This window comes from Hemitrygon akajei, chromosome 30 (genome assembly GCF_048418815.1).
Source record: "Hemitrygon akajei chromosome 30, sHemAka1.3, whole genome shotgun sequence".
Lineage (NCBI taxonomy): Eukaryota > Metazoa > Chordata > Chondrichthyes > Myliobatiformes > Dasyatidae > Hemitrygon > Hemitrygon akajei.
Genome location: NC_133153.1, coordinates 21,869,588 through 21,883,411, shown reverse-complemented (window position 1 = coordinate 21,883,411; position 13,824 = coordinate 21,869,588). Strand labels below are relative to the sequence as shown.

Here is a 13,824-nt window from a genome sequence, read left to right as displayed (position 1 = left end):
ATGTGCTTTGGCAGTGAGTCATTAGGCAATAGCCTTGTTAATGTTTTCACCACTATAATACATTCAACACAGAAGTGGAACCAGAAAAAGTGCAAAGTGAAACGTGTGAAAATGAACTATCACATTTGGGGCAAAATAGCCCAATTTCAGAACATCTTAGATCGGGTTGCAACAATGAAGTAAATAACACACACAGTGCTGGAGTAACTCAGCAGGCCAGGCAGCATCTATGGGAAGAGCTAAAGAGGTGATGTTTCATGCCGAGACCCTTCATCATAAGTCCTGATGAAGGGTCTCAGCCCGAAACACTGATTCTTTATTCCTTTCCATAGATGTTGCCTGATCTACTGAGTTACTCCAGCATTTTGTGCGTGTTACTCTGGATTTCCAGCTTCTGTAGAATCTTGTGTTAATAAAGTAAATAAATACATTATACTATTGGAATTCCATTAGAGGTTAGGATATATGGACATTGGTAATATGAGTTAAGGGTAAAAAAGGATGTAGTTGTTCATAAAAGAAAAAATGCATTGGGATACATGGTAAAATTTAAAGAATCAGGATAATCAGAATCAGTTTTATTATCACCAGCATGTGTTGTGAAATTTGTTAACTCAGTAGCAGCAGTTCAATGCAATACATAATATAAAAGAAGAAGAAGAAAAAAAAATAAGTAAGTAAATCAATTACAGTATATGTATATTGAATAGATTAAAAACTGTTTTTAAAAAAGAAATAACATATATTTAAAAAGTGAGGTAGTGTTCATGGGTTCAATGTCCATTTAGGAATCAGATGTCAGAGGGGAAAACGCTGTTCCTGAATTGCTGAGTGTATGCCTTCAGGATTCTGTACCTCCTACCTGATGGTAACAGTGAGAAAAGGGCATGCCCTGGGTGTTGGAGATCCTTAATAATGGATGCTGCCTTTCTGAGACACCACTCCTTGAAGATGTCCCGGGTACTTTGTAGGCTAGTACCCAAGATGGAGCTGACTAAATTTACGACCCTCTGCAGCTTCTTTCGGTCCTGTAGAGTAGCTCCACCCCCCACCGTCCCCATACCAAGCAGTGACGCAACCTGTCAGAATGCTCTCCATGGTACACCTATAGAAGTTTTTGAGTGTATTTGTTGACATACCAAATCTCTTCAAACATCTAATGAAGTATAGTCACTGTCTTGCCTTCTTTATAACTGCACCAGGTTAGACCCTCAGAGATCTTGACACCCAAGATCTTGAAACTGCTCACTCTCTCCACTTCTGATCCCTCTATGAGGGATTGTACATTGTACAGTGAGGAACCATTGAAGAGCACAAAACAAGTTAGCAAGTACTCTAAGACATGATTTGGAAGTCAAAAGTAGATCTTGACCAGTTTAGGCAGGGCAAATAGAGCAAGTGGTCATCATGAGCTAATGGTTCAAGAGAACACAAATTTAAACATTTGCAGGAAACTTTATTTTCAATGAAGATAAATCATGTTCTGGAACTTGCTGCTTTCAGGGGTGGAAATATGATTTGATTGAGACTGACAAAGTGTAATTAGAAAGTTACCTGAAAGTGACTAACTTGCAAGAGTTATCTCAACTACAAATTGGCATAGACTCAATGGGCTAAACTACCTCCTTCTTTTCCATAATAATTCGTTGAATTGATTCATGAATCTGAGATGGCAATGACACAGTGATCCAAAATGATTGAACTTTTGCAAAATATAGGACAGTGCTGCTTCAGATTAAATTGTTATAATAACAATATTTGCATTGTTAATTAAAATTAGATATGATCAAGAAAGAGGTAATTTTGAAGGCCTGTTTGCAGTACCAAAAGTAAATGCTATCAAATATTACAATAACCAGGATTGCTATACTAATAAAGAAAAATAGTTTATAGTTTCCATAAATTCTGTCTACCATCTGATGATCTACTTTTGAGAACTCTGGGAGTATGCAATTTTTGCCAACTACGCACCAATTATAGTCAACATGTAACTTAGTTTTTGAAATCAGAATTAGTAATTTCTTTAACTGAAACATTCCAAAATATATTTTGCCTGCCTGGATTTCAATGTGAATCAAGACTACCATTCATTATTAAAATAATTCTTGAAAGTGCAGAGAAACATTAGTTTTTATGACAAAAATCAGAAGTGGTGGGAGAAAACCAATAATATACAAAGTCTCTGTGTGAGAATCTGGAGAGCATGATTTTTTGAGAGAAGGTAGGCCATTGGCTAGGCTCTCTGAAAGTCACTCGCTTTCCTGTAATTTTCTCTAATTTGATCCGTTTTTGTGAACCTCTTCATTGCTTTTACTCATTTCCACAAAGCTCTATCAATTTGCATAGGTTATTCTGCACATTCTAATTTAGATTTTTTTTGTTTAAAATAAACAAATAGAATACGACATTTCAAAAGCATAACACATTTCCATTTTTCAAGATGACTGTTTTGATGTAAACATAGTTGCTTAGATAAATGGTCAGATCTCAATTTTACAAATTATTGTTTCAAAGTTATTTGCTTTCTAAAAATAATTTTTTTAAAATTGCTCTGCTAAAATGCTGAAGCATCTCCCAGTTAAAAAGTCTAATGTTATGGTTGTTTCTTGACAATGAGCTGAGTTTACAGAATTTCAGCCATGCACGAAGAGCTCAATGTCAATGTTAAGGACAACTGGAGCATTGATAAATAGAAAATCTACTTAATGTAGACCAGCGGCTTTATGGGGAGAATGAAGTGAGTGTTTTTCATTTAATTTCACCATGATTTATCTGATATGACATCCTTTAGCATAAAAACTTGGAATGAGTACAGAACACATCTCACACCTTCCTGCTTCGCCTGCACAGAGTCACATCTTCATCAGACCTCATAAATCATGCTGATCAGAACAAGTTTAATCAAATAGGTGTAAATTTGAACTGCAAATTTGTTAGCTGCATTCAGATGGTGATGAGGAGGTTGGGGTGGGTGAGGTGTTGCAAAGAGGCAGATGCTATTGAGCTTTTCCAGGCAAATTGTGAAAAAAGTACAGAGGAGTTATTGAGCAGTTATTAGCTTGTAGGTCTATAACGATCATTAAACCTGTTGATAGTGATATAGTAAGAGTACTCCTTTACTGATTAGTGAAGGATTAGTGTTGATGCAGCACCTACCCCAGACTATGAGAAATGATAATATGGTGGACAAGATAGAGTGCAGATCAAAACGTCACAGTTGGCAATAATGTTGAACACAAATAAACACTAAATCATTCCTAGTTTAAATCAATGCATTTAGATACTTCAATGCATTCATAAAAATTAGGAGGAAAAAAAGTGAAGGGTCATTTTGGAAGTCACTGGTTTCGGCGAACACATTTCTTTCTGTTTTATTGCCAACTGTTGCCAGATTTCCATTAATACCTGGAGCTGACCCAAAGTTACAAATCAGAGAGTGTATGTTAATTTGGAAAATGTGAGACAGAAACCCATGTAAATATAAAATAGGAATTCAATTTTGTTTGCTACTCTCCATATAAATTACAAATGTCCTGAATCAGAGATGTTACCATGCGGCCAGTTCACATCAGTGTTAGAAATATGAGATAACTTCTGCTCAAACAACTGGGAAATACTGAGACCACAGAGGCATATTAATTTTTTTTAAAGAGCAATTCTAAAATTGAAGTGTGATCAATATATTTTGAATACATTGTGCCAGCATGCCAATCTTTTTTTTAATTAAAACTATTTTCTCTGCAGGTTGGAATTTATTCCTTCTTTATCTAGAATAGCTGTAAAAGCTGATACTAAAGCACCTATATATCATATGAACATGTTTGATGTTCAGAAAGTCATTAAATGGGTCCTAAGAGCTTGAAGTTTCCTCATGTAACAAGTTCTAAGAGGTTGTTGGAGAAGGAATCCTAAGGGGCAGGAAAATAGTTAGCCAGCACATAAATCATAACTTGGTAAATAAATCAAAGTCAGTTGATTATGGCACATTGTTTAAAATAACTGTGTCTAGAAGCTTGAAATACTAAACTTCCATCAGTACAGGAGCTACCAAAGTGAAATGATTGGAAATAAATCGAAAAATGATGAAAATATCCAAAAGGGCAGGCAGCATCTTAAGAGGCAGAGTTGACTCCTCAGATTGATCAGTACAACAGTACAGAACATATAGGTTTTAAGATTTGATGTTGTCTTCATCTCTCTGCAGGACAGCAGGAATTTGAGTTTCTTGTGTGCCTACTGTAGACCTCCAACATAAACTGAACTGTGCTTCGGGTTTGACAGTTTGAACTGAATTAAAATTTGGATAACTACACCATAAGCAATAAGGAATAACTATCAGGCTTTTATGTAGTATAATGGTTTATTCTTGAGAGGAATGTTGCAGCAAATGCACATCATATGGCCATTTTATTAGATACACCAGTACACCTGCTCATTAATGCAAATATCTAGTCAGCTAATTATGTGGCAGCAACTCAGTGCATAAAAGCATGCAGACATGATCAAGAGGTTCAGTTGTTCAGATTAAATGTCAGAATGGGGAATAAATGTGATCTAAGTGACTTTGACCATGGAATGATTGTTGTGGCCAGATAGGGTGGCTTGAATATCTCAGAAACTGCTGATTTCCTGAGAATTTCATGCACAGAAGTCTCTAGAATTTACAGAGAATGCTGCAATGCACAAATACCAGCCCATAAGCGGCAGTTCTATGGATGAAAATGCCTTGTTAATAAGAGGGGTCAGGGGAGAATAGCTAAACTGGTTCAGGCTGAAAGGAAGGTGACAGCAACTCAGATTATCACAGGTTACAGCAGTTGTGTGCAGAAGAGCATCTCTGAATGCAAAACATGTCACAAACCAAAGTGATTGGGCTACAGCAGCAAAAGACCATAAACGTCCACTCAATGGGCACTTAATTAGATAGAGGAGGTAACTACAACAGTGGCCACTGAGTCTAGCTTCAGGGCAATCGGCCCTTCAGAATTCAACACAACAATCTGCTTTGTGTGTGTCTGACAAATGACTTAGACCTGACTTTATGCAAGAATTATCCTTTTCTTTGATGTGCATAGAACATAGAACACATACTACATTTCTGTTTAGGGCACATTTATTTCCTTGTGGATAAGGACAGATAAACGCTACCAACTTTACTTTCAACAGAATCAGAATCAGGTTTAATATCACCAGCATATGTCATGAAATTTGTTGACTTAGTGGCATTTGTTGACATGATAATCTAGAGAACAAATAAGTAAGTAAATCAATTACAGTAAGTATATATAAGTGTGTGTGTGTACAGTAAATAGTTAAATTAAAAATATATTTTTTATTCATTTACAGATGTGGGCGTCACCAGCTAAGCTAGCATTTATTGCCCATCTCTAGTTGCCCTTGAGAAGGAGGTGATGAGCTGCCTTCTTGAACCGCTGCAGTCCCTGAGGTGTAGGTACACCCACAGTGCTGTTAGGGAGGAATGAAGGAATGGCGATATGTTTCCAAGTCAGAATGGTGAGTGACTTGGAGGGGGATTTCCAAGTGGTGGTGTCCCCAGGTATCTGCTGTTCTCGCCCTTCTAGATGGTATTGATTGTGGGTCTGGAAGGTGCTGCCTCAGGAACTTTGGTGTGTTGTTGCACTGCATCTTGTAGATAGTACACACTGCTGCAACTGTTCATTGATGGTAGGAGGATTGGATGCTTGTGGAAGGGGTACCAATGAAGTGGGCTGCCTTGTACTGAATGGTGTCAAGCTTCTTGAGTGTTGATGGAGCTGCACTCATCCAGGTAAGTGGCAAGTATTCCATTACACTCTTGACCTGACCCTTGTAGATGGTGCACAGGCTTTGGGGAGTCAGGCGGTGAATCACCCGCCACAAGATTCCTTGCCATTGACCAGGAATTTTTAAAAGTGCAAAAAGAGAAATAATAAAACAAAAGTGAGGTAGTGTTCATGGGTTCAATGTCCATTTAGGAATCAGATGACAGAGGGGAAGAAGTTGTTCCTGAATTGCTGAGTGAGTGTCTTCAGGCTTCTGATGGCAACAATGAGAGGTGGGGTTGGTGTGGGTGATGGGGGTCCTTAATAATAGAAGTCCCCCTTCTGAGGTATCGCTCATTGAAGATGTCTGGAATACTATGGAAGCTGACTAATTTTATAACTTTCTGTAACGTCATTCATCCTGTGCAGTAACCACACCACACCACCCCCTCCCCATACCAGACAGTGACGCAGCATGTCAGAATCCTCTCATTGATATGAACTACTATCCAGAAAATGTGGGAATTAATGCCCAGTTTATAGTCTGCTCTTTTGATACAAAATTTTAAGTTTGGTATGAATTAAAATGCGACAGTATTTAAATAGCTCATGCAGACATAAAAAGATGAGAAACGTTGAGCAAAGTTTTCTCGTGTGTTATGACAGAATGTGAAAGCAGAAGAAACCTCAAAGTAATTGCCTGGAGGCACTTCCATTCATGGCAAATCAGGAAGGTCATGTGGTTTTACAGAAAAGTCTTGGAGAAGTAGCAGACTGGGCAATCTTCCGGTTCAATTTGTTTACTATTCAAATGTAAATAGTAAAAACTCATGAATAATTTAACCATATTGAAAGGTGAATGAGCATTATTGATAATAAAATCGAAAAAAACCACGGGTCATAATTCAATTAGAATTTCAAAAGGTGTAGAGTCACTCTATTGTGTCCTTGATAAAAAATGCAAAAATGTCTAATACAAGAATTCCTCAGTTGTTTCGGAAGTTACTGTGTAGGAATCAGATGTGTTCTGAATAACTGTCAGTTGTTTCTAAATGTGGGTAAATCCTATTCATCTGATGAGGTCTGTTTTGGGTTTCGACTTTCCTTCTGCTAGGTTCATAAGTTTTTATCTGCTTTCTCCCGTTTGGAAGGCATTGATTCCCTGGACAATTTTTTTCCTCCCAAACACTGGGCCACATCTTGCAATTGCAGCAGTCCTATTTCCACCCAGCCAAGATCAGCTTATTCAACACAGACAGGAGATTGAACCTAATGGAGAGCTGTGGTTTATAAACCTTATGTTACTTCTTTCCTTGCCAGCTCTGCCTGCAGTCCATTGGCCCAGCAGAGTGTATCTCCCAGTTATGGCATTACAAGTATATGACTCAACTTGCTTCTAGGCCAGAGGCAGGTTTACTCGAGCCCAAAATAACAATCTGTGGTATTTCTGTGTTATTAAGGACAGATGTAGATAATGTTTAAATGGGAATTAAATATCCTTGTTTATTATCATTTAGATATTACATAATCAGGAGTTAGTCCTCAAGCAGCATTGGATCAGGAAATTGAAGCAGATTGTGGCTAAAATGCTATGCCTAATTTGTTGATTACTTGGTCATTCATTTTTTTTGTCTTCTCAAAGACTTGAATAATATTAATTTCCTATGAAACAGTTCCCTTTCAATGGGAATCTTAGTGAAAGGAGGGCAAACTGATTATTTACCAAATAAGTCATTTAATATTGTTAACAATGATGTTATTAAATTGATTGGCTCCCTCAGTTTACACAAAGGGACATCTGAGATGAACTGAACATGACATTCTGGTAATGAACAAAGGCCTTTCCTCCGCAGACATTCAAATAAGAGCTGCTTTATTGATTTTGTTTCTAACGTGGCCAATGGCGATTTAGTGTTAGATGGGTTGGTAGCTCTTGGACATACAATGCCCATGGATGGACTGTGGAAAATGAGAAATAAATATTTACATCAGTCTTTTACACTGAAAATAATTGCAGAACTTGTTAAGATTTGGAAGTCTCTGAAATTGTTTGTAGCTGTAAACTCTCATCTGCAGCTACAGAACAACAGTGGAATTTCTGAAATTACAAGGAAACTGGGCGGTTAGAAGGTATAATTAAGGTAATGAGCAGTCTGATTACTCCAATCAGTTTGCTGGCTAGATGCATTATGCACGCTGGATACTTACATAATTAGCTATCAACATCAGTGACATTCTACTGATTGTTTTCTTGGACGTATAACACAGCAAAAGAATTATTAACCAAATGCCATAAGGGCACTTTGGTGAACGATGTCAAGGTCATTACTGACTATATTTTACTTAATTTGAAAATGCGGACGTGATATGGTAACACATACAAAATGCTGGAGGAATTCAGCAGGCCAGGCTGCATGGGTGAGAAAGAGTATGGTCGATGTTTCAGACCAAGACCATTCATAAGGACCGATATGGTCCAGGTATGTTGATGTTACCATACAGAATGACAGCAAATAAGAGAGTGTAGGAGGGCTAAATATAAAGGAATCAAGATATGTTGGTGATATAGATAACTGGTTGAACAAAGTGATCAGAGGCGAAGTGTTGCCTAGAAAGCAAAGATCTACAGAACACACCAGGGAGAAAGGAAATGGTGATACAGTTGGATAGTTTATTAATATGTTGCAGAATAAATTATACAGTACAAAAAATCTTGAGGTCAGTGATAAGTTCTTTCAAGAGCTCCAGTAATTGTCAGCTTCTATAAAGAACGACTTTAGCTCCTTTTGAATTCTGTTTATAATTTTGACCTAGAGAACGCACAGAGAAGGAAACAACAAAACTATTTTATTTATGTATTTTCAGGATATTTCCCCCATTTTTCAGATGGTTGTGAAGTCTTGAGCCTGCTCTCTTCAAATCTTCTTGCTTCAGGGTGAAGATGGTTGCAGGTTGTTTGGCTTTTACTAATGTATTCAGTTTTTGCATATTGAGAATAGTGACATCCATGGGCCTCCTCTCTCTATTCAATATTTAATTAATCACTATTATTCATAACATATGGTTGGCGCATGGCCTAGTGGGCAAGGCCTAGTGGACTAGTAACCTGAAGGTCATTGGTTCGAGCCTCAGCTGAGGCAGTGTGTTTGTGTCCTTGTGCAAGGCACTTAACAACACATTGCTTTGCGACATCACTGGTGCCAAGCTGCATGGGTCCTAGTGCCCTTCCCTTGGACAACATCGGTGGCGTGGAGAGGGGAAGGCCTGCAGCTTGGGCAACTGCCAGTCTCCCATACAACCCTGCCCAGGCCTGCGCCCTGGAAACTCCAGGCGCAGATCCATGGTCTCTCAAGACCGACGGATGCCACCACCATTCATAACTGTATGATGCAGAGCTGAAGAGCTTTGATCTGATCAGTTTGTTGCTGTATCACATCGGTTCATGTGTTAGCTTGCTTCTTCCACTGTTTAGCATAAATATAAGTCTTCATTTAGTTCAGTTATTTATTGGGATACGGAGTGGACTAGGCCCTTCAAGCCTCACCACCCAGCAGTCCCCCCAATTTAATCCCAGCCTAATCACAGGACAAATTACAATGACCAATTAACCTACCAACAGATATGTCTTTGGACTGTGAGAGGACACCGGCGTACTTTGAGGAAACCTACACTATCAGAGGGAGAACGTGCAAACTCCTTTCTGTGTTGTGGTTGTTATTTTTTTTTGCACTGGCTGTTCCATGGGAATAATCGGTCTTATTGATAGTAATGGTTGACTGGTGTCATAGGTCATAGTGGAATATGCTTCTTCCCCCGCGTGCATGCCCAGTTTTGAGCGGTTAGATTGTTCAGAATCTACCCCACTTAGCAGAGTGTTAGTGTCACGTAAGGTGTAGTGGTGAGTGGTCCCAGTGCGAAAACAGGATGTTGTCCGCACAAGATATTTGCACTGGTTACCTCTATCTCTATGGTTATAAACAGAGAGCTTCAACAGATAAGAGTGAGGTCAGAGGTTTACCCCTTGAATTTGTTCTCACACCACCTGCTCTCCAGCAACATCTTTCAATGCTCAAGGATTCTGTGAAGGTGTCAGTGAGCCTTGGTGACATTGTTTATTTATTGCCCATTCTTTTATTTTCCATCCCTGTAACTGTTCCTGAATTGCTCCTCCACTTCACATAGTTAACTAATCACATTGTGGCTCAGCAGTAACATACAGCAAGACTGGAGATTTTATTTTCCTGAAAGGTAGAACCAAATGGGCGTTTTTAAAAAAAAATGGTAATGACAATTGCCAATACAATTTCTGAAATGTAATTACTTTAGTTTAAATTCCCCCAGCTGCCATGGTAGGATACAAACTCAAATCTCTTAATCAATGGTCTAGGTCACGAAGCTTCAACTTATTAATCAGCTTTAACACAAATTTCTGGGGACAAAATTCTGTTGGGTCTTAAAAGAGCATGGGAAAAAGACCTGAGTGTGACTTTTGAGACAAAACAGTGGGACAAAATCTGCAAAAAAGTCAAAACAATGTCAAGCGACCTGAGGGTGTGCCTTATTCAGTTTAAGATCCTACACCATTTCTATTGGACTCCAACAAGGTTACATAGATTAGGGTTGAAAAGCACCCCGAATGCTGGTGCTGTGAGGTGGATAAAGGGGATTTAGTACGTGCTCTCTGGTCCCGTCCCAGAATTCAAGAATTTTGGATTATGATATATAAGTATATTGGTTAAGTTTTAGGTATTCAACTCCCTTTCTGCCCCAGATTTTTCGTCTTGGGAGACACACTTGGGTTACTTGGGGATAAACACTCTCAAAATTGGATCCAGACAAGTATAATGGTAGGAAGACAAATTATACTTGGAGGTTGGAGAAACTTGGGGGGGACCATCATTTCAGGAGTGGGCCACCGAAATAGCCAAAGTGGCAACTTTTGAATGCATGTCTTACAAACAGTTTGATAGATTGGACATCTATACACAAAAATGGGGCAAATATTTAGGTTTCCTGGGGGGGGGGGGATAGTGGTGAATGTAGTGGTGAAGCTAATTGCTGAATGGTAGTCTTTTCTGGTATTAGAGGTCTAATAGACACACTTGGTTATTACATTGATATTTATGTCTGCCATGTTTGTTTTTATTTTATGGATAATTTTATGTTTTGTAAGTTATGGTTTACATAACTTTAACACTGACTCAAGGGTTCGGGGAAAAAATTTCAATGGTCCAGCGCTTTAAGCATTGCACATTGCTATTTGGTGAGGTGTACAAGACTACTTGTCAAATACACACCACTTGCAGCAAGTGTTGGATGATGTTACAGCAGCCCTTTTAAGGGTTGTAGCCCGTGCTGTCTGGTGAATGGACAACCAGTCGACAGGTGTTTGATATTGGATTGAGTTAGCACCATATCCCTCAAAAGGAATTTCCAGCACAACATGATGATTTTTAGATGCTGGCAAGTGATAGGAGTGTTATTTCTATAATTCATACATGTTAAATATGTCACAAAGATTAAATATTTTTGTATTTTTATTCAATAGCTAAGCAGTTCTCTTTCTGAAGCTGTGCCATTTCTATATACTGATCTCTTTGTCATGACTGATACAGTTTTCCTGACGTTTTTTTCTTAGACTTAAGTGTATTTACATTGTTAAGTACAAAAGTCTTAGGTGCCCCAGATTTTTTATATGGTTTCATATGGCCTCCACAGAGCACCGATCTCAACATCATCGAGGCTGTCTGGGATTTCCTGGAGGGACAGAAGCAAACAAGACAGCCAAACTCTGCAGAAGAACTGTGGCAAGTTCTTCAAGATGCCTAGAACAGCCTACCAACCATTTTGTTTATAAAACTGCATGTCAGTGTACCTAATAGAATTGATGCAGTTTTAAAGGCAAAGGATGGTCAAATATTGATTTGATTTAGTTTTTCCCCACTTTTACTGCTTTTATTGTAATTTTTTTGATATTTAGAAACTTTTCATTATTTTTAAAGCATTTTCACTTTTCAGATTTTTTTACCTATGTCTAAAACTGTACCTAATTTTGTTATGATTTTAAGATACTTGTGGTTAATGATTAGTTTGGCTGAACAACGACAAAATGAACCCATGCATTTTATCTTGCATACTTTTTATAGCCACACTTTGGCAAGTGCAGGGAAAATGGCCAATATTTATCTTTATTTATCTTTTTCATTTTGTTTTTGAGTTTCCTGGTCAAATTAAAAAAATCTTTCCTCTTAGTATCAGGATACTGATTTCTCATTGAGGCCCATACCATGAGCTCACGCATTATCAGTCAAGTAGACAGTCTGTCATTTGTTTTGATAGTATGTCCCTTGTGATGTTCCTCATAATCATTACCACCAAACCTATTTCTTTTATGAGTAGCTCTCCAGTGAATAGCATTGGATAATTATCAGGAGTCTTTGTGAATTACCCTTCCTACTATCAGTACTAATAACATATATTATAGTTTTGACTGACATCAAATAATAAAATACTGAAAAATATAATTTTCATGAAAATAAAGCAAACAAGCTCAGCAAGTTTACTCAAATAATAACCAGGCAAGAAGTTCCCAGACTTGATCCACTCAGTCAGTTGAATAATTATTTTAAGCAAAAAAAAATCTTTTCTCCTATTTGTATTGTCTAGCCAATTTTCATGGGGAATTGCATCATATTTTGACATAGGGAGAGGGTAAGAAGGTTTGCCTGCTGCTGTATTTTAATCTGTCTGTTCCTGATTTCATGAAGATGATATCAGTTATAGGAAAGGAATGCAGACAGTGGTCTTCCATTTAACAATCGACCAATGAAACTAAACACTGCATCTGGTTCACAAGCCCTTGTCATTTTTGAAATGTACATTGCAACCTTTATTAATTTCATATAGTATCAGTTTCTAAGCTTTCAATTCAAACAACAACAGTAAATGATGATCAATATGTACCTTGAACTGTTAAAAGTAACTAACTGTCTTTTAATGATCCTCTTGGAAAAGTAACCTCATTTATATATATACGGTAATTCTTTGCAATTGTATTGTGTAGCATTTATAACATTATTTGCAGGTTTTGCATGAAATAACTTGGTTGTTTTAATATTAATCTGTTTATCTTAATACCACGTTAAACTCATAAGAAGCTGATTACTAGTATTAAAAAATTTTGAAATTATATGATGCAAGGATTAAAATAATTTCTAATAACACATCTATAGTCCATTTCTTTGTACCTCCTCATTTGAGTAGAGCCTGTATTATTGCAATGAATTACTGTGCGATGGAGTCTGCTTAGGACAGCCACATTTGCTGGTTTGCCATTTGTTACCTTCATTGATCTTGACAGCTGTCCTTCATGTAATCCAATCTCAGTATTCTAGTTGCAATCTGCAGTGGCACCTTTCTCCAAGGGAATTTCCAACTGTTACGCTGTGATTTTCCACTCCATGATATCCAGTGCAATGAATGCCTAGGGACGCACTCTTGTACTTCCAATCTACACAAATTTATCTATCATTTCTTTTCCTTTCTGCAGTTGCTATTTCTTTAATTTTTAATTTATTTTTCTGAAACCATCCCGGCCTGTAGAATAAAGCAGGAAGTGTACATGTAAAGAGAATTGCTTTATTTGATGGATGATTTGTCATAAATGGAGGCCACTTTGCCCTGAAGTCTCTGCCTATGGGACCAATGACAATTTTGGTAAAAAATATTGTTGGTGCCCATAGCCATGGTGTAACCATTAGCATTAAGTGAGAAAATATTTGCTTCTTTGTGGAGTATGCTCGGAAACTACAAAGAGTTATTAGAGATTTAAAGGAATCAGGATTAACATCATCATGAAATTTGTTGCCTTTGAGGCAGCATTAAAATAATAACAGAAAAAACATGAATTACAGTAAGCATGTGTGTATGTATATAAAATGTGTGTGTATGTATGTATTATGTATTTCTATATAATATAGTTCATTAAATTAAATAAGTAGTGCAAAATAGAAAGTAAAAAAGTGTGAGGTAGTGTTCATGGGTTCAATGTCCTTTCAGAAAT

General features: G+C 37.5%; 1 long non-coding RNA gene across 1 annotated transcript in view; it reads left to right on the top strand.

Annotated features, from left to right (window-relative positions):
* The window catches only part of LOC140718734 (uncharacterized), a 73,390-nt gene extending 60,436 nt beyond the window's left edge, over positions 1–12,954 (top strand). The window contains exons 2-4 of the long non-coding RNA XR_012096771.1: positions 5,347–5,514; positions 8,628–8,713; positions 11,481–12,954. This is a non-coding gene — a long non-coding RNA (uncharacterized lncRNA). The remainder of the gene's footprint in view (positions 1–5,346; positions 5,515–8,627; positions 8,714–11,480) is intronic.
* Positions 12,955–13,824: the final 870 nt, after the last annotated feature.